The sequence below is a fragment of the Nerophis lumbriciformis genome, linkage group LG25 (genome assembly GCF_033978685.3).
Source record: "Nerophis lumbriciformis linkage group LG25, RoL_Nlum_v2.1, whole genome shotgun sequence".
Taxonomy (NCBI): Eukaryota; Metazoa; Chordata; class Actinopteri; order Syngnathiformes; family Syngnathidae; genus Nerophis; species Nerophis lumbriciformis.
Genome location: NC_084572.2, coordinates 16802501 through 16820372, shown reverse-complemented (window position 1 = coordinate 16820372; position 17872 = coordinate 16802501). Strand labels below are relative to the sequence as shown.

Below are 17872 nucleotides of genomic sequence, written 5' to 3'. Positions count from 1 at the left end.
GCCGATATGGCCTGGTAAGTAACACCTAAAGCATAACTTGTTCATCCTGCAATGCACACTGGTGCTATGGTCAGAACTGCCACACACTCTACAGTCGCGAGTGTATCTGGGTGTTCTGTTCTGCGATGAATTGTGTGCTGTATTATGAGGCGAGTCGTGTGCTAGTTGAGCATTACTGGACAATGTACGCTCCAGTAACTGCAAAACTCTGTCCATTGTGGATTTTTCCTCAGCCGAGGGTAGCTGGTGCGGCACAACTTTGGGAGCAGACGGCAAAATCCCCCCAATCTGAATATCACTGACTATCCCCTCCTGAATCGCTCCCACTGTCACCTCTTTCTGTACTGACAGTTGACTCCCACAAAATGTCTGCACCTTCCTGTGGTTATCAAGGTGTTCTTGTACCTCCTGGGCAGACCATTCACGAGGTGGCTTTGTTTTAAATATCAGTGCCAGTTCTTTATCAGGGCAGTTACGGACAAACATGATCACTGCATGACGACTCAACTCCGTAACAGGCTCACCTTTACTGACTAAGCATTGCTCCGTAATTTCAGCTGATTTGTTGAGTCTAACCCAGTAGTTAAGAGGGCTTTCCCCAGCAACAGGCTGTACTGCATAGAAGTCAGCTAGGGGTAGGTCGGAGTGCACCACGTCACCAAAATGGCGCCTTAACACACTATAGACTACATTAACATCTATCGTGTCAGGATTGCTGCGCAGCCATACTTTGGTGACATCCCTGGCCTTGCCCAGGAGTCTGTTTACAACCTCCCCAATACTGTCTGTCCCACTGTACCCTTGTTTGGAAGTGTAGCTCCTCATTAACTCCTCCCACTCCAATATGGAGTATTTATCTGTACTATCCCCTCTAAAGTACGGTGGAATATTGACTTCAGAACGTAGTACCAAATTCAGCTTTGAAGCATCAATGACAGTGGTGCCACACTGGTCAGGGTGGTAGACATGCTGAGGTTGGTCAGGGCTTACAGTGGTTGTATGATCAGTGATGACATTTTGGCACAAACTGGCTTTGATAGATTCTCCAATCTCTGCCCCTATTGACCTAGCTAATTCAACTAGCTGACTGGAAGATAACTCCAAACCAGTACTGGGTAAGTTTCGAGGTGCGGGACCTACTGGTGATACCCCTGTAGTGAAAGGCAGGGTACGGGGCCTGACCACCTCATCTCTCCGCCTCTCATGTCTGCCCCCCTCCACAGTAGAATGGCCTGGTTGTAATACAGGTCGACCTGGCGTGGACATTGACAGGGGAGTGTACATCAAAACACCCCGGCCCTTTCCCACACTTTTAATTTCCGACCCATGTACGTTAAATACTTCCATACTGGCAACCCACCCTAATTCACAGCGAAATATGCTAGCTCAGCAACACGGAAAACACCACAATGAACCAGTATAACACCCCAACACTGATAACACAATTTGAGCAAAATAGTCTTTTTTTTTTTTCTTTTTTTTTCTTCTCTAAAGAAAAAAAATTAAGTCTCTTGAATCAGCCAACCCACAGATGAGGATACCGTATTGCAGCAACAGCTGCGGATGGTTCAGCACACGGCGATATTCTGCTCCTCACAGCTGATCTGTAGCGCCCGCGTGTCGTCCTCAAAAGCAGGAACTGCAGCAATTAGCCCCCATCTGCTCCGTCTCAGGTACTGCAGCAACGGCGGTGGTCAGCTCCAGCTGAACAGTCGACGAGTCACGGCACCAGTTTTGTAGTGAGTCTTCTTCTGCGTTGTGTAATTTTTTTAAATAAAAGACACTTCACCATGCCGTCGGTTCAGTATTTATTGGAAACCTGTGTTGGAAACACAAAACACACACACAGGTCTCAACTTTCTGGCGGAGTGATATCTGCTCCTTCTCGTTCAGAAGTCCGAAGGAAGAGGAAGTAACATTCATTCATTCATATAAAAATAATAATAAATTAAATTACATTAACAAAAACGTTTTCTTACAAAATAATAATGCACAAATCCACATACCTGTGTTGGAAACACAAAACACACACACAGGTCTCAACTTTCTGGCGGAGTGATATCTGCTCCTGTGTAATGCAAACACCACGCGTAAGTACTATCAAACAATTTACACAGTCGACGCTCTACTTCTAAATAACCGAAATTGTGCATAAAAATTACTCAAAACAACACATCACTTGTACCCACAACAATACTGAGTTAACTTTTCAAGTATCTAGGAACGTTTAGGAAGACTATTTACAATATGAAGAAACACGGAGCAATGGAGAACTATTACCTTCTCGTTCAGAAGTCCGAAGGAAGAGGAAGTAAAGCAATCGAAAAACAGCAAAGACACTTCCCGCACCGGACATCCGGTTCTTCAAAATAAAAGCGTTACTTCAAAATAAATATAATACCCTGTCTAGTTCATAATATAGCGCAACAACATCACACTATTACACATACACAAACAAGAGTTTCCGTTCAAAATATTATAATCTGACACAAAGATAATGTTCTAATGATTTATGTTGTACAATATATTGACAGAACTGTTTTATCTTCTTCCTGATATAGTTTTGCTTTTAATGTGTGTACAATAATGTAGTACTAATTTCAAACCTGTTGTGCCTTGTGAATTAATGACTGGCTTTGTGTTTGCATCCTCATGTGTGTCACAGAGGCTCGTTGAATGCAGAAATACAACACACTTTCGTCACTTACAACTGTGAAATGTTTATGCACATTTCACCACTGATTTACACACACCAGCGTTATTATATGATCTGTTCTAGCTCGATTATTCTGTTGGCGCATCAATTTTGTCAACATGAAAAATGGATGTTTGCAGCTGTGATCAAAAGCTTTACGCTGTAACATTGCAAGTTAATCACGCATCCGGGAATCAAAATGTTTTCTGTGGTATTCCCAAGTAGTAGCCTGGCTTGTATTTACGCCTTTGGCATTTGTTGTGCTCTACACATCCTTTTTTTTTTTTTTTTTTTTTTTTTAAATATCATGCTTCATTCCTAATTCTACTCCTGACTTCCATCACATTAGCAAAACTAATGATGGCTTCAGAATCAGAATCAGAATCAGCTTTATTGTCATTACGCAAGGTAACGAGATTGAGGCCATTCCATACAGTGCGATGTGTGCATGCTAGAAAAACAATGTGCAAATATATAAAAATATAAAAAATTTAGAAGTGCAATGAATATGGTGTGAAATGAATATATACATGAAAAAAAACAAAAAAAACAAAAAAAAAAAAAAACAGGGTGTTGGTGGAATCAGCACCTAACCTCCTGTATCATCCACCGCTCACATTGTTGAAGAGAAAGGTGCAGGAAGTTGTGGTTTGAATCAAAAACATACAAAGCTGGACACATACTGACATTTTATAAGTCTTCTTTGATTCATAGTTATCACGATGACGTTCACTACTACTGACGTTCTTGTATGGATCAACATGCTTGGTCTCAGATCCTACACTTTGACAATAGTTTATAGAAGTGAAAAAACGTATTAACACTTTTTTATACGCTTATCTTATTCATTTCAGAATTTGCTAATATTGTTGTGAATTAGATGTATTAAATGTGTGGTATTGAATGCTACATACACATTTTTAAACAAAATAAAGGGACTAGTGCACAATAACTACAAACCCCAAAACCAGTGAAGTTGGCACGTTGTGTAAATCGTAAATAAAAAGAGAATACAATGATTTGCAAATCCTTTTCAACTTATATTCGATTGAATAGACTGCAAAGACAAGATACTTAACGTTCGAACTGGAAAACCTTGTTATTTTTTGCAAATATTAGCTCATTTGGAATTTGATGCCTGCATCATGTTTCAAAAGCTGACACAGGTGGCAAAAAAGACTGAGAAAGTTAAGGAATGCTCATCAAACACTTATTTGGAACATTCCACAGGTGAACAGGCTAATTGGGAACAGGTGGGTGCCATGATTGGGTATAAAGGCAGCTTCCATGAAATGCTCAGTCATTCACAAACAAGGGATTTCAACATCTACGGTCCGTAATATCATCAAAAGGTTAAGAGAATCTGGAGAAATCACTGCACGTAAGCGATGATATTACGGACCTTCGATCCCTCAGGCGGTACTGCATCAAAAAGCGACATCAGTGTGTAAAGGCTATCACCACATGGTCTCAGGAACACTTCAGAAAACCACTGTCAGTAACTACAGTTCGTCGCTACATCTGTAAGTGCAAGTTAAAACTCTACTATGCAAAGCGAAAGCCATTTATCAACAACACCCAGAAACGCTGTCAGCTTCACTGGGCCCGAGCTCATCTAAGATGGACTGATGCAAAGTGGAAAAGTGTTCTGTGGTCTGAGGAGTCCAAATTTCTAATTGTTCACAATCGGAGCCAACTCACCATCAGGTGGTGATCGGTGGAAAGCTTCTCCCCTCTTTTCACCCGCGTGTCCAAAACATTGGACCACAAATCCCTTAACAGAACCGCAAAGTCGATCATCGAACTGCGGCCTGGTGCCAAGTGCACATATGGACAACCTTATGTTTGAAAATTGTGTTTGTTATGCATAATTTGTGACGAGCACAAAGTCCAATAACAAAACACTCAGGTTTAAATCACGCCTCTCCAGGTTTCACTGTCATTGCCAATGTGAGCGTTAAAGTCCTCTCCAGTACTCCCTCTTGTGAATCCAAAAAGAGCAGGTACTGCTATTTGGTGCAACAGTCAGAACCCGCACCCCACCCGGTGGCGGAGGGATGCTAGCCTTGCGTCTACTGGGTTAAACGTACAGACTCTGAGCCACAGGGAAACAAGCCCGTCGCCTCTCACTGCTAGCAACGCCAAAATGGCAGAGAGTTCAACCCCTTTTCAGGGAACTGGAGGGGGGCCCCGGCAACCTGCTTCTGGGCGAGGGAAAATTTGGGTCCTGGGTTTTATGTTTCCATAGAAGTCATTCAAGCTGCTCTCTGTCTGGTTTCTCACATTGGGTTTTGCCTTCAAAGAATTGAATGTTTTGATACCCAGAGTGCTTTACACTATAAATGACATTTACCCATTCACAGACACATTCACACACCAATGGTGGAAGCTATGTTGCATCGGGGCAACGGTGAAGTGTCTTGTCCAAGGACACTACGACCGTGACTAGGATGGCGGAAGCTGTAATTGAATCTGGAACCCTCAAGTTGCTTGCACTGCCGTTCTACCATCTACGCCACCCCATTTAAAGGAATCTTTCACATGAGTATAGAGTCGTACGGTATACCGGTATTAGTATAGTACCTTGATAATAATGAATTATATTCGGTACGATACCGCCTCAGAAAAGTACCGGTCCCGCATCCCCCCGCGCCCGAGTTGTCGTCACGTCGCGTCATTGCTGGTTTTATGAGCAGACGAGCTTGTTCCGCTGCGCACAATCACGGAGTACTTACAAGTAGACACAGTGTGTAGACAGAAAAGGGACAACGGACGCATTTTGCTTTAAAATCTAACAATAAAGGTGAAGTTATAACACTGAAACGCCCTCAGGAAGAGATGCTTTAAGACATGGCTAGCTAGCCAGCGGCTAACGTCCATCCGCCGTCGGCAGTGTTTTAGCTGCTTTTAAATCACTAATAATCGCTTCCATGGCGACAAATAAAGTAAGGTTCTTACAAGTATCCTCCCTGCAGGACGAGGAATAACTAAACATGATTCACTACACACCGCATCAAAATGTAAACAAACGCCATTGGTGGATCGACAACCGACATCCACTGTGATGATACCAAGTACAATAGCGTATCTAGTCGATACTTCTATGATTACATCGATATTTTTTGGCATCACAATCTTCTTTCAATTTTTTTTTTATTCATATTATGTGTATAAACTCAGGAAATATGTCCCTGGACACATGAGGACTTTGAATATGACCAATGTATGATCCTGTAATGACTTGGTATCTGATTGATACCTAAATTTGTGGTATCATCCAAAACTAATGTAAAGCATCCAAACAACAGAAGAATAAATCAATGATTATTACATTTTAACAGAAGTGTAGATGGAACATGTTCAAAGAAAAAGTGGGCAGATATTAACAGTAAATGAACAAGTAGATTAATAATTAATTGTCTACCACTTTTCCTTAGAGATGTCCGATAATGGCTTTTTTGCCGATATCCGATATTCCGATATTGTCCAACTCTTAATTACCGATTCCGATATCAACCGATACCGATATATACAGTCGTGGAATTCAATCAATCAATGTTTACTTATATAGCCCTAAATCACAAGTGTCTCAAAGGGTTGCACAAGCCACAATGACATCCTCGGTACAGAGCCCACATAAGGGCAAGGAAAAACTCACCCCAGTGGGACGTCGATTATTAACACATTATTATGCCTAATTTTGTTGTGATGCCCCGCTGGATGCATTAAACAATGTAACAAGGTTTTCAAAAATAAATCAACTCAAGTTATGGAAAAAAAATGCCAACATGGCACTGCCATATTTATTATTGAAGTCACAAAGTGCCTAACTTTTTTTTAGCATGCCTCAAAACAGCAGCTTGGAATTTGGGACATGCTCTCCCTGAGAGAGCATGAGGCGGTTGATGTGGGTGGGGTTTGGGGGGGGGGGGTTGAGGTAGCGGGGGGTGTATATTGTAGCGTCCCGGAAGAGTTAGTGCCGCAAGGGGTTCTGGGTATTTGTTCTGTTGTGTTTATGTTGTGTTACGGTGCGGATGTTCTCCCGAAATGTGTTTGTCATTCTTGTTTGGTGTGGGTTCACAGTGTGGCGCATATTTGTAACAGTGTTAAAGTTGTTTATGCGGCCACCCTCAGTGTGACCTATATGGCTGTTGACCAAGTATGGCTTGCATTCACTTGCATGTGTGAAAAACCGTAGATATTATGTGATTGGGCCGGCACGCAAAGGCAGTGCCTTTAAGGTTTATTGGCGCTTTGTACTTCTCCCTACGTCCGTGTACCACTACGTACAGCGGCGATTTAAAAAGTCATAAATTTTACTTTTTGAAACCGATACCGATAATTTCCGATATTACATTTTAAAGTGTTTTGTTATTGGACTTCTGTGCCCGTCACAGATTGTCCATAATGAACACCATGTTCAAACATAAGGGTGTCCATATGTGCACTTGGCACCAGGACACCCTAGGCCGCAGTTCCATGATCGACTTTGTAGTTGTGTCATCGGACTTGCGGCCTCATGTTTTGGACACTCGGGTGAAGAGAGGGGCGGAGCTTTCAACCGATCACCACCTGGTGGTGAGTTGGCTGCGATGGTGGGGGAGGATGCCGGACAGACCTGGCAGGCCCAAACGCATTGTGAGGGTTTGCTGGGAACGTCTGGCAGAGTCTCCTGTCAGAGAGAGTTTCAATTCCCACCTCCGGAAGAACTTTGAACATGTCACGAGGGAGGTGCTGTACATTGAGTCCGAATGGACCATGTTCCGCGCCTCTATTGTCGAGGCAGCTGATTGGAGCTGTGGCCGCAAGGTGGTTGGTGCCTGTCGTGGCGGTAATCCTAGAACCCGTTGGTGGACACCGGCGGTGAGGGATGCCATCAAGCTGAAGAAGGAGTCCTATCGGGTTCTTTTGGCTCATAGGACTCCTGAGGCAGCGGACAGGTACCGACAGGCCAAGCGGTGTGCGGCTTCAGCGGTCGCGGAGGCAAAAACTCGGACATGGGAGGAGTTCGGGGAAGCCATGGAAAACGACTTCCGGACGGCTTCGAAGCGATTCTGGACCACCATCCGCCGCCTCAGGAAGGGGCAGCAGTGCACTATTAACACCGTGTATGGTGAGGATGGTGTTCTGCTGACCTCGACCGAGGATGTTGTGGATCGGTGGAGGGAATACTTCGAAGACCTCCTCAATCCCACCAACACGTCTTCCTATGAGGAAGCAGTGCCTGGGGAATCTGTGGTGGGCTCTTCTATTTCTGGGGCTGAGGTTGCTGAGGTAGTTAAAAAGCTCCTCGGTGGCAAGGCCCCGGGGGTGGATGAGATCCGCCCGGAGTTCCTTAAGGCTCTGGATGCTGTGGGGCTGTCTTGGTTGACAAGACTCTGCAGCATCGCGTGGACATCGGGGGCGGTACCTCTGGATTGGCAGACCGGGGTGGTGGTTCCTCTCTTTAAGAAGGGGAACCGGAGGGTGTGTTCTAACTATCGTGGGATCACACTCCTCAGCCTTCCCGGTAAGGTCTATTCAGGTGTACTGGAGAGGAGGCTACGCTGGATAGTCGAACCTCGGATTCAGGAGGAACAGTGTGGTTTTCGTCCTAGTCGTGGAACTGTGGACCAGCTCTATACTCTCGGCAGGGTCCTTGAGGGTGCATGGGAGTTTGCCCAACCAGTTTACATGTGCTTTGTGGACTTGGAGAAGGCATTCGACCGTGTCCCTCGGGAAGTCCTGTGGGGAGTGCTCAGAGATTATGGGGTATCGGACTGTCTGATTTTGGCGGTCCGCTCCCTGTATGAACAGTGTCAGAGCTTGGTCCGCATTGCCGGCAGTAAGTCGGACACGTTTCCAGTGAGGGTTGGACTCCGCCAAGGCTGCCCTTTGTCACCGATTCTGTTCATAACTTTTATGGACAGAATTTCTAGGCACAGTCAAGGCGTTGAGGGGATCCGGTTTGGTGGCTGCAGGATTAGGTCTCTGCTTTTTGCAGATGATGTGGTCCTGATGGCTTCATCTGGCCAGGATCTTCAGCTCTCGCTGGATCGGTTCGCAGCCGAGTGTGAAGCGACTGGGATGAGAATCAGCACCTCCAAGTCCGAGTCCATGGTTCTCGCCCGGAAAAGGGTGCAATGCCATCTTCGGGTTGGGGAGGACACCCTGCCCCAAGTGGAGGAGTTCAAGTACCTCGGCGTCTTGTTCACGAGTGAGGGAAGAGTGGATAGTGAGATCGACAGGCGGATCGGTGCGGCATCTTCAGTAATGCGGACGCTGTATCGATCCGTTGTGGTGAAGAAGGAGCTGAGCCGGAAGGCAAAGCTCTCAATTTACCGGTCGATCTACGTTCCCATCCTCACCTATGGTCACGAGCTTTGGGTTATGACCGAAAGGACAAGATCACGGGTACAAGCGGCCGAAATGAGTTTCCTCCGCCGGGTGGCAGGGCTCTCCCTTAGAGATAGGGTAAGAAGCTCTGTCATCCGGGGGGAGCTCAAAGTAAAGCCGCTGCTCCTCCACATCGAGAGGAGCCAGATGAGGTGGTTCGGGCATCTGGTCAGGATGCCACCCGATCGCCTCCCTCGGGAGGTGTTTAGGGCACGTCCGACCGGTAGGAGGCCAGGGGGAAGACCCAGGACACGTTGGGAAGACTATGTCTCCCGGCTGGCCTGGGAACTCCTCGGGATCCCCCGGGAGGAGCTGGACGAAGTGGCTGGGGAGAGGGAAGTCTGGGCTTCACTGCTTAGGTTGCTGCCCCCGCGACCCGACCTCGGATAAGCGGAAGAAGATGGATGGATGGATGGATGCATTTTAAAGCATTTATCGGCCAATAATATCGGCAGTCCGATATTATCGGACATCTACACTTGTCCTTAATTTTGACAAAATAATAGAATGATGAATGACACAACATGTTACTGCATATGCCAGCAGCTAAATTAGGAGCCTTTGTTTGCTTACTTACTAATTAAGACAAGTTGTCTTGTATGTTCATTATTTTATTTAAGGACTAAATTGCAATAATAAACATATGTTTAATGTATTAAAGATTTTTTGTTAAAAAAAAAAAGCCAGTAATGCAATTTTGTGTGGTCCCCTTTGTTAAGAAAAGTACCGAAAAGTATCGAAATAATGTTGGTAGCAAAATATTGGTATCGGAACAACACTACATGAGTGTATTCTTAAACACATACCTGGGCAAAATACAAAAGTTAATATGAAATAAAGTCAAATAACTACAAGATGAAGTCAAATAAATAGTAAATCAAGTTTTTAAAAAAAGCTTCTTAAATTCCGATATGTCTTGTCATGTTGAGAGTTTGTTGGTGTTTCATATGTTTGGTGTTTTAGTTCCTTTGCAGCACTCTAATTTTGGTTGTACTTCCTTTGTTGTGTGTGTTAACCTACAATGACCTAATACCTGCCTCAGAGCACTGTCTCCATGCGTCAATTAACAATCATGTCTATGTATTCTAGAATTTGTCAGAACATTTTTCTTTGTGGACGCTTTCTCTGCAGCATTGTCGCGCAGCATTTAGGAATTTTACTTAACAGCCTGTAAGTATTACTAAACCTCTTCCTATAGCAGGACTCCATTTTTAATTTTTGCCTTAGCATAAATTATTTTTTACCTGCTTTCTTCTGCGTTCTGGGATCACGACCATCATCGCTGTCATGCAACCCAACTGTCACAAGATAAATACACAAAGTAAAAGAAATACAAACTAAAGTCTAAGCGATACAAAATAGAGTCAAGTATAACCAAATAAATACGAACTAAAGAAAAATAGTAGAGATGTCCGATAATATCGGCCTGATAAATGCGTTAAAATGTAATATTGGAACTTATCGGAATCGTTTTTTTTTATTATCGCTATCGGTATTTTTTGTATTTTTTTTTTTTTTTTTTATTAAATCAACATATAAAACACAAGATACACTTACAATTAGTGCACCAACCCAAAAAACCTTCCTCCCCCATTCACACTCATTCACACAAAAGGGTTGTTTCTTTCTGTTATTAATATTCTGGTTCCTACATTATATATCAATATATATCAATACAGTCTGCAAGGGATACAGTCCGTAAGCACACATGATTGTGCGTGCTGCTGGTCCACTAATAGTACTAACCTTTAACAGTTAATTTTACTCATTTTCATTAATTACTAGTTTCAATGTAACTGTTTTTATATTGTTTTACTTTCTTTTTTATTCAAGAAAATGTTTTTAATTTATTTATCTTATATTATTCTATGAAACATTTTTAAAAGTACCTTATCTTCACCATACCTGGTTGTCCAAATTAGGCATAATAATGTGTTAATTCCACGACTGTATACATCGGTTGATATCGGTATCGGTATTTAAAGAGTTGGACAATATCGGAATATCGGATATCGGCAAAAAGCCATTATCGGACATCCCTAAAAAATAGATACAAAATGAAGTTTAGAAATTCAATAACTATACAAGAAAGTCAAATAATGTCGGAAAGCCAAAAAAAAAAGTTTCACTTTGGTGGATAATAAAGATGTATTCTATTCCAAACAAACAAATTCCAAACAAACAAAGAAGTAAAATAAATACAGAATATAGTCAAAGTACCACGATTATCTCTTTCAGCCTTTGCAGATCATGAAAGAATGACTGTAACAGCAGGTTTATTACCACTTTACTACTGTGACGGTTTCATTTTGGGCTGTTTGGGTGATAACACGCTTAGTGTGCTACTTTGCAGATTAGCGAAGATAAATTCCGCTGTGATCGCTGATCAAAGTTTTGTTTTGTTTGCGGATGTTTGACATTGGAACACAGCCAAGCGGCGATTGTGTGTTCAGCGTTGATAAGAACAATCTGTGTGTACAATCTCGTCCTTTTCTGCAAAAGCTACACATTGTCTGGCTATCTTTGCCACTTCAGCATAAATCATTTACGTCTGGGGCACGCAGAAACGCTTGGAAGTTCATTGGAGATATCGCATTTTCATGTTTCTATTTTTTTTCATCACTACTTGATACATTTTTGAAACTAGGAATAACACAATAAGCTTCACGTCTCTGTGGTCGTCGCAAAGTTTCGCCCTAAGCTGCTCGTCAATGTTTCAGAGCAGGATGAGAAGGTTCTTGTACTTCCTGTCTGCCGGGGATTTAGAGGAAGGCGACAAGCGGCATCCTGTTCTTGCCCTCCTCCCTTATCATTAGAGAGAAGCAGCTTTGAATCATCTTCTACCTTCACTTTGTCTAATCGTGTGAGAGTGTGAATGTGCGTGGGTGTGCGCGTGCGATACCCAGGGAAGACGTGGGTTTTCCAAGTCTTAGTGTATTTCAAAGCTGCAAGTGCCAATTAAAAGTGATCGGGCTCAATGCAAGCTTTGTGGCTGCTGGAGTAGTACAAGAGCCAACATAAAAATGAATCAGTCGTGGCTTCTGTTCAAGAGAAGCACTTTGCCATCGCTGATCCCAGAGGAGACTTTGATTAAGACCCAGGTGATGCAAAGGCTGCTCACAAGGACAGGTGGAAGAAGATGTTTAGGGTCGTAGAAAAAAGAAGTTAGTCTGTCCTAACATTTGCGTTTGACTCATATTGATCTCTGCTTCTTTTTTACTACTAGTATGCAATGAGACTTCTTCATATGTTATCCAAAATGTCTTATTGTGCCATGGTCTGGGGACAGGCCACGAGATGTGTAGTGAAGCCTCTGTTGTCATTATATAAACAAACACTAAAGATATTTGCCCAAAAACCAATGAAGCATCATCACTTAGACTTAGACTAGACCAGGGGTCGGCAACCTTTACCAGTCAAAGAGCCATTTTGACCAGTTTCACAAATCAAAGAAATCAATGGGAGCCACAAAAATCTTTTGAAATTTAAAATGAAATGACACTGCATACAAAGTTTTTTTTTTGCTTTGTGTTATGTATAAACCAAGGGTCTCGAGTTTTGTATGAATGGCGCTTGACAGCGTCATACTTGTCAACCTCCCAATTTTTCCAGCATACTACGAAATTCAGGGTAACTATTCTCTCGAACGTGCCGTGATGGTACAGCATTTAGCGCCCACTATATCCAGCGTGCCGGCCCAGCCACACGTGGCATTGGACTTCTGCTTGCTCACGTAAATGACAACAAGGCATACTTGGTCAACAACCACACAGATTACACTGACGGTGGCGGTATAAACTTTAACACTCTTACTAATATGCGCCACACTGTGAACCCACATCAAACAAGAAAGAAAAAAACATTTCGGGAGAACATCTGCACCGTAACACAACATAAACACAACAGAACAAATACCCAGAATCCCATGCAGCCCTGACTCTTCCGGGCTACATTATACACCCCTGCTACCAAACCCCGCCCACCTCAACCGACGCACGGGGGGGGGTTTGGTGGGAGCAGGGGTGTACAATGTAGCCCGGAAGAGTTCTGTTGTGTTTATGTTGTGTTAAGGTGCAGATGTTCTCCCGAAATGTGTTTGTCATTCTTGTTTGATTTTGGTTCAAAGTGTGGCGCATTATTAGTAAGAATGTTAAAGTTGTTTTATATAGCCACCGTCAGTGTAACCTGTGTGGCTGTTGACCAAGTATGCCTTGCTGTTACTCACGTGTGCAAGTAGAAGATGCATACAACAAAAGGCTGGGCTGGCACGCTGTTTGTACAGATTGTAGAGGGTGCTGAATGCTGTACCATCATGGCACGCCCTTATTATTATTATTAGGTTGAAAATCTGAGAATATTAGTCCCGGGAGTTTTCTGCGAGAAGCACTGAAATCCGGAAATCTCCCAGGAAAATTGGGAGGGTTGGCAAGTATGCAGCTGAGCCGCATCAGAGTGATCAAAGAGCCGCATGCGGCTCCGGAGCCGCGGGTTGCCGACCCCTGGACTAGACTTAGACTTACACTTCCTTTTTATTGTCATTCAAATTTGAACTTTACAGTAAAGATAAGAACGGAATTTCCTTGCATTAGCTCGTTGTAGTGCAGGATAAAAGAGCAATAAGGTGCAGATATAAATAAATAAATTACTGTACAGATAAATATATTGCACTTTTGCATATGCATCCACGTTTATGGATGTCTGTTATAATGTCCTTATATTCCAGCGAGTTAATCCGTTTTTGGGGGGAATTGAGGGGATTATTATGATGCATTCAAGAGTCGTATGGCCTAAGAGAAGAAGCTGTTACAGAACCTGGAGGTTCTGCTACGGAGGCTGCGGAACCTCTTTCTAAAATCAACATTTTTAAAAATTTGTATATATTCTATTTACTGTTTTAATTGGTTTTACCCTTTAAAATCGTTTTTAATCATAATTATTTTATATTGTTTTTAATTGTTTTTAATATTGTTGTGCAGCACTTTGGAAACATTTTGTTGTTTAAATGTGCTATATAAATAAAGTGGATTGGATTGGATAGAGTCCAGCAGTGAAAACAGTCCTTGGTGGGGGTGGAAGGAGTCTCTACAGATTTTCTGACCTCTGGTCAGGCAGCGGCTTTTTGCGATTTCCTGGATAGGAGGAAGAGGAGCCCTGATGATTTTTTTCCGCCGTCCTCACCACTCTCTGGAGAGACTTCCAGTCTGAGGCACTGCAGGCTCCATATTACCCAAAAATATAACATGAGTTTTGATAATTTTATAAATTTCGCATTTTTAAAAGCTATTTTTAAGTGTCTAAATGGATTAAAACCCTGATGTGATGTGTCAAGAAATACAAAGATACAGTAGTGAAGGTGTGCGGACTCGAGCCGCAGTCGGTGGGAGCTGTAGAGTGAAAAGGTGCCGGACGACTCTGGGTCAGTCTGCATTCTCAGTAAAGGCCTAAACATCTGTGGAACTCTTTGCCACTGGAGTTAAAGTCACAGTCGGACATTAAACTTTACTCCACAAAACTGAAAAAAGTGGTTTAACCCAGCGTTTGTGGGTCTGATTTCAATGCCTCACAATCAAACACTTTTATGTTAAAATACTGAACAGATGTTTACCTTGTCCCAATAAACATCTGTTCAGTATTTTAACATAAAAATGTTTGATTGTGAGGCATTAAAAGCCACAAAATGCAACGGGTCCATCAGACCGACAAACGCTGGCTGAGTAACAACAATATGAACGTTGCACGGAAAATTTCTTTGCCAGTTTCTGCATCCCACAGGGATTCTTCTTCTGTGTTTCTGCACCTGCGGTTATCACACAAGGTTGCAACATTGTTTGTCAACACTGTCTGCTCTCATTTTCTCACACATTTGACCCTCTGGTGTTCTGTGTACCTACACTCTGTCCTCCTCCTGTCTAGGCCTGCTGTGTGTGTGTGTGTGTGTGTGTGTGTGTGTGTGTGTGTGTGTGTGTGTGTGTGTGTGTGTGTGTGTGTGTGTGTGTGTGTGTGTGTGTGTGTGTGTGTGTGTGTGTGTGTGTGGTACATAGAGCATCAATTCCACACTTCTATTAGCACCGGGTCCAGTGGACCCGGACATCTTATATGTAATAGAAATGTGTAGGGGGGGTGTGTGGTCATTAAATAAGTATTCTGATATATGTTCTTCACAGAAAATGAGCCAAAGTCAGTGAGTATCAGTTTGAAAAATTAATTAATTGTATCATTTTTCTTTTAATAAAAAATGAAAACAGGTCCCACAGACCCGAACACTACACAAGGGTTAAGGAAAATCAGAAGTGTGAGCACTAGAACTGGGTGTTGTATGGACAAATGGGGCCAATTATTTTCAATGTGCTTTTATTTTTGTACTTCATTTTATTGTATTTTATTTTATATTTTGTACTTTATTTTATTGTATTTTATTTTTATATTTTGTACTTTATTTTTGTACTAGTCTTAATCCTTTATGTGTTTTACACTTTTCTCATCTTTTTTTAAAAGCCTAACCGTAACGGGGGCGAGGAGGCATGGTGATACGCGGATTGTTCTTCCGAGATGATGCAGCAGGAACTCTGGAGACAGGGTGCAGGTAAGAGAATGATTTAATGTCCATAAATCAGGCAGGAATAAACAAACACAAGGAGAGTGTGTGCCTAGCACAAGGAAAGCTAACAGAATAGCTAAAACACAGAAACGCTTAAGGCAAAGTTTAGCTCAAGGGACTAACGTAACAGTTGCGTAAAGCAAGCAAAAACACCAGACTGTGTGAGGGGAAAACCAGGACTAAATAGCTCTCTGATTAGTGTCCGGCAGCAGGTGAGCGCCCCGAAAACAATCACCACCCATGACAACCAAGCAACCAAGAAACACAAAACAGGGCTGCTTAAACAGAACTTAAGCCACAAGTGAATCAAAACCCAAAATAAGCTATAATCCGGCACTGGATCATAACACTAACCAGGGACAAGGTTTGCAAATAAATCTTATGTATTTTGACATCGGTTACCTATGGGTAGCAATGTTTCATTGTACTGTCCCTGTTCATAAAATACATGAATGAATGAATGAATTCATTCATTCATTTTTGTTATATCAACATGCAGCTGTTCTGTGTCATTACACAGAACATTACATTACACATGTCCCTCTTTTTTCTTCAGTCTTCCACATGTCGGAGCAACATAGCAAGCTCACTTTTAATAATCATATCCTTTCTTGAATTTTGTTTTTATTGTTCTTATTTTCCAAAATAATTATGGATTTTCACATGCAAGAGAAACTGTCACATTGCTTTTTGTATTATTGAATATGTCCAGCTCCACAAGGAGAAGCACGTGCTCATACACGCTTGCCAGCTGCTATTGCAGGTATTTGCTGCCCTCTAGTGGACAACACTGAAACATGCATACACACATCTATTTATTACATAGCTGCTTCTGTTATTATACAGAAACAAAAAGGAAATTACATGACACGTCATTTATCAATATCTGACATCTTGTATAATTTACAATTGGAAAATTATTATTTTTTAAACTGTGAATATTGTCTGGAATATTTCTCAAAAAAAGAGATAAAGAAGAAAGTTAACATCATATTCATATCAGTTTGATAAAATATTGTTTAATCAATATACAATAATGCATTAGTTAGTGGGAGGTTCAACCTACACAGCCATAGTATTGATATCAAATTTACCCCTCCTGACGCATTAAAGTTCCTGAACTTTTTGTGGGAAAAGGCATACTTGCCAACCCTCCCGGATTTTCCGGGAGACTCCCGAAATTCAGCACCTCTCCCGAAAACCTCCCGGGACAAATTTTCTCCCGAAAATCTCCCGAAATTCAGGCGGAGCTGGAAGCCACGCCTCTTCCAGCTCTATGCGGAACTGAGTCCGCTTTCCCACAATATAAACAGCGTGCCTGCCCAATCATTATAACTGTAGAATGATCGAGGGCGAGTTCTTGGTTTCTTAGTTAATTGTTAGGCAGTTTCATTAACGTCCTCCCAGCGCGGCAACAACACACAACAACAGCAGTCACGTTTTGGTCTACCGTAAAGCAGTTCGTCTGCCGTAAACGGCAAAGTTGTGACACTCTTAAACAGGACAATACTGCCATCTAGTGCATTTGATGAAAGCACTTTTTCTGCGTGCCACACAGAATGCATCATCAGAGAGGGTGTTCAGCATGGTTAGACAAATAGTGACAGAGAATAGAACAAGGATGGACAATTCAACCCTTAACTCAACAATGAGTAGATGAGTGTTATGTGTGTGTGTATATGTGTAAATAAATGAACACTGAAATTCAAGTTATTCTTTTATTTTTTATATATATATATATATATATATATATATATATATATATATATATATATATATATATATATATATATATATATATATATATATATATATATATTTATAGCTAGAATTCACTGAAAGTCAAGTATTTCTTATATATATATATATATATATATATATATATATAAGAAATACTTGACTTTCAGTGAATTCTAGCTATAAATATATATATATATATATATATATATATATATATATATATATATACACAGGTAAAAGCCAGTAAATTAGAATATTTTGAAAAACTTGATTTATTTCAGTAATTGCATTCAAAAGGTGTAACTTGTACATTATATTTATTCATTGCACACAGACTGATGCATTCAAATGTTTATTTCATTTAATTTTGATGATTTGAAGTGGCAACAAATGAAAATCCAAAATTCCGTGTGTCACAAAATTAGAATATTACTTAAGGCTAATACAAAAAAGGGATTTTTAGA

The 17872-nt window shown here is 41.7% G+C and overlaps 1 protein-coding gene across 12 annotated transcripts in view; it reads left to right on the top strand.

Moving 5' to 3' along the window:
- Positions 1-17872, top strand: part of LOC133621664 (sodium channel and clathrin linker 1-like) — a 106947-nt gene that overhangs the window by 14990 nt on the left and 74085 nt on the right. For 10 of the 12 annotated variants that reach the window (XM_061983904.1, XM_072916070.1, XM_072916067.1 and 7 more), the window contains one exon: positions 15566-15653. The exons of the other annotated variants lie outside the window; for them this stretch is intronic. The gene's annotated coding sequence lies outside the window, so the exon portion shown is untranslated. The remainder of the gene's footprint in view (positions 1-15565; positions 15654-17872) is intronic. 12 annotated transcript variants of the gene reach the window in all.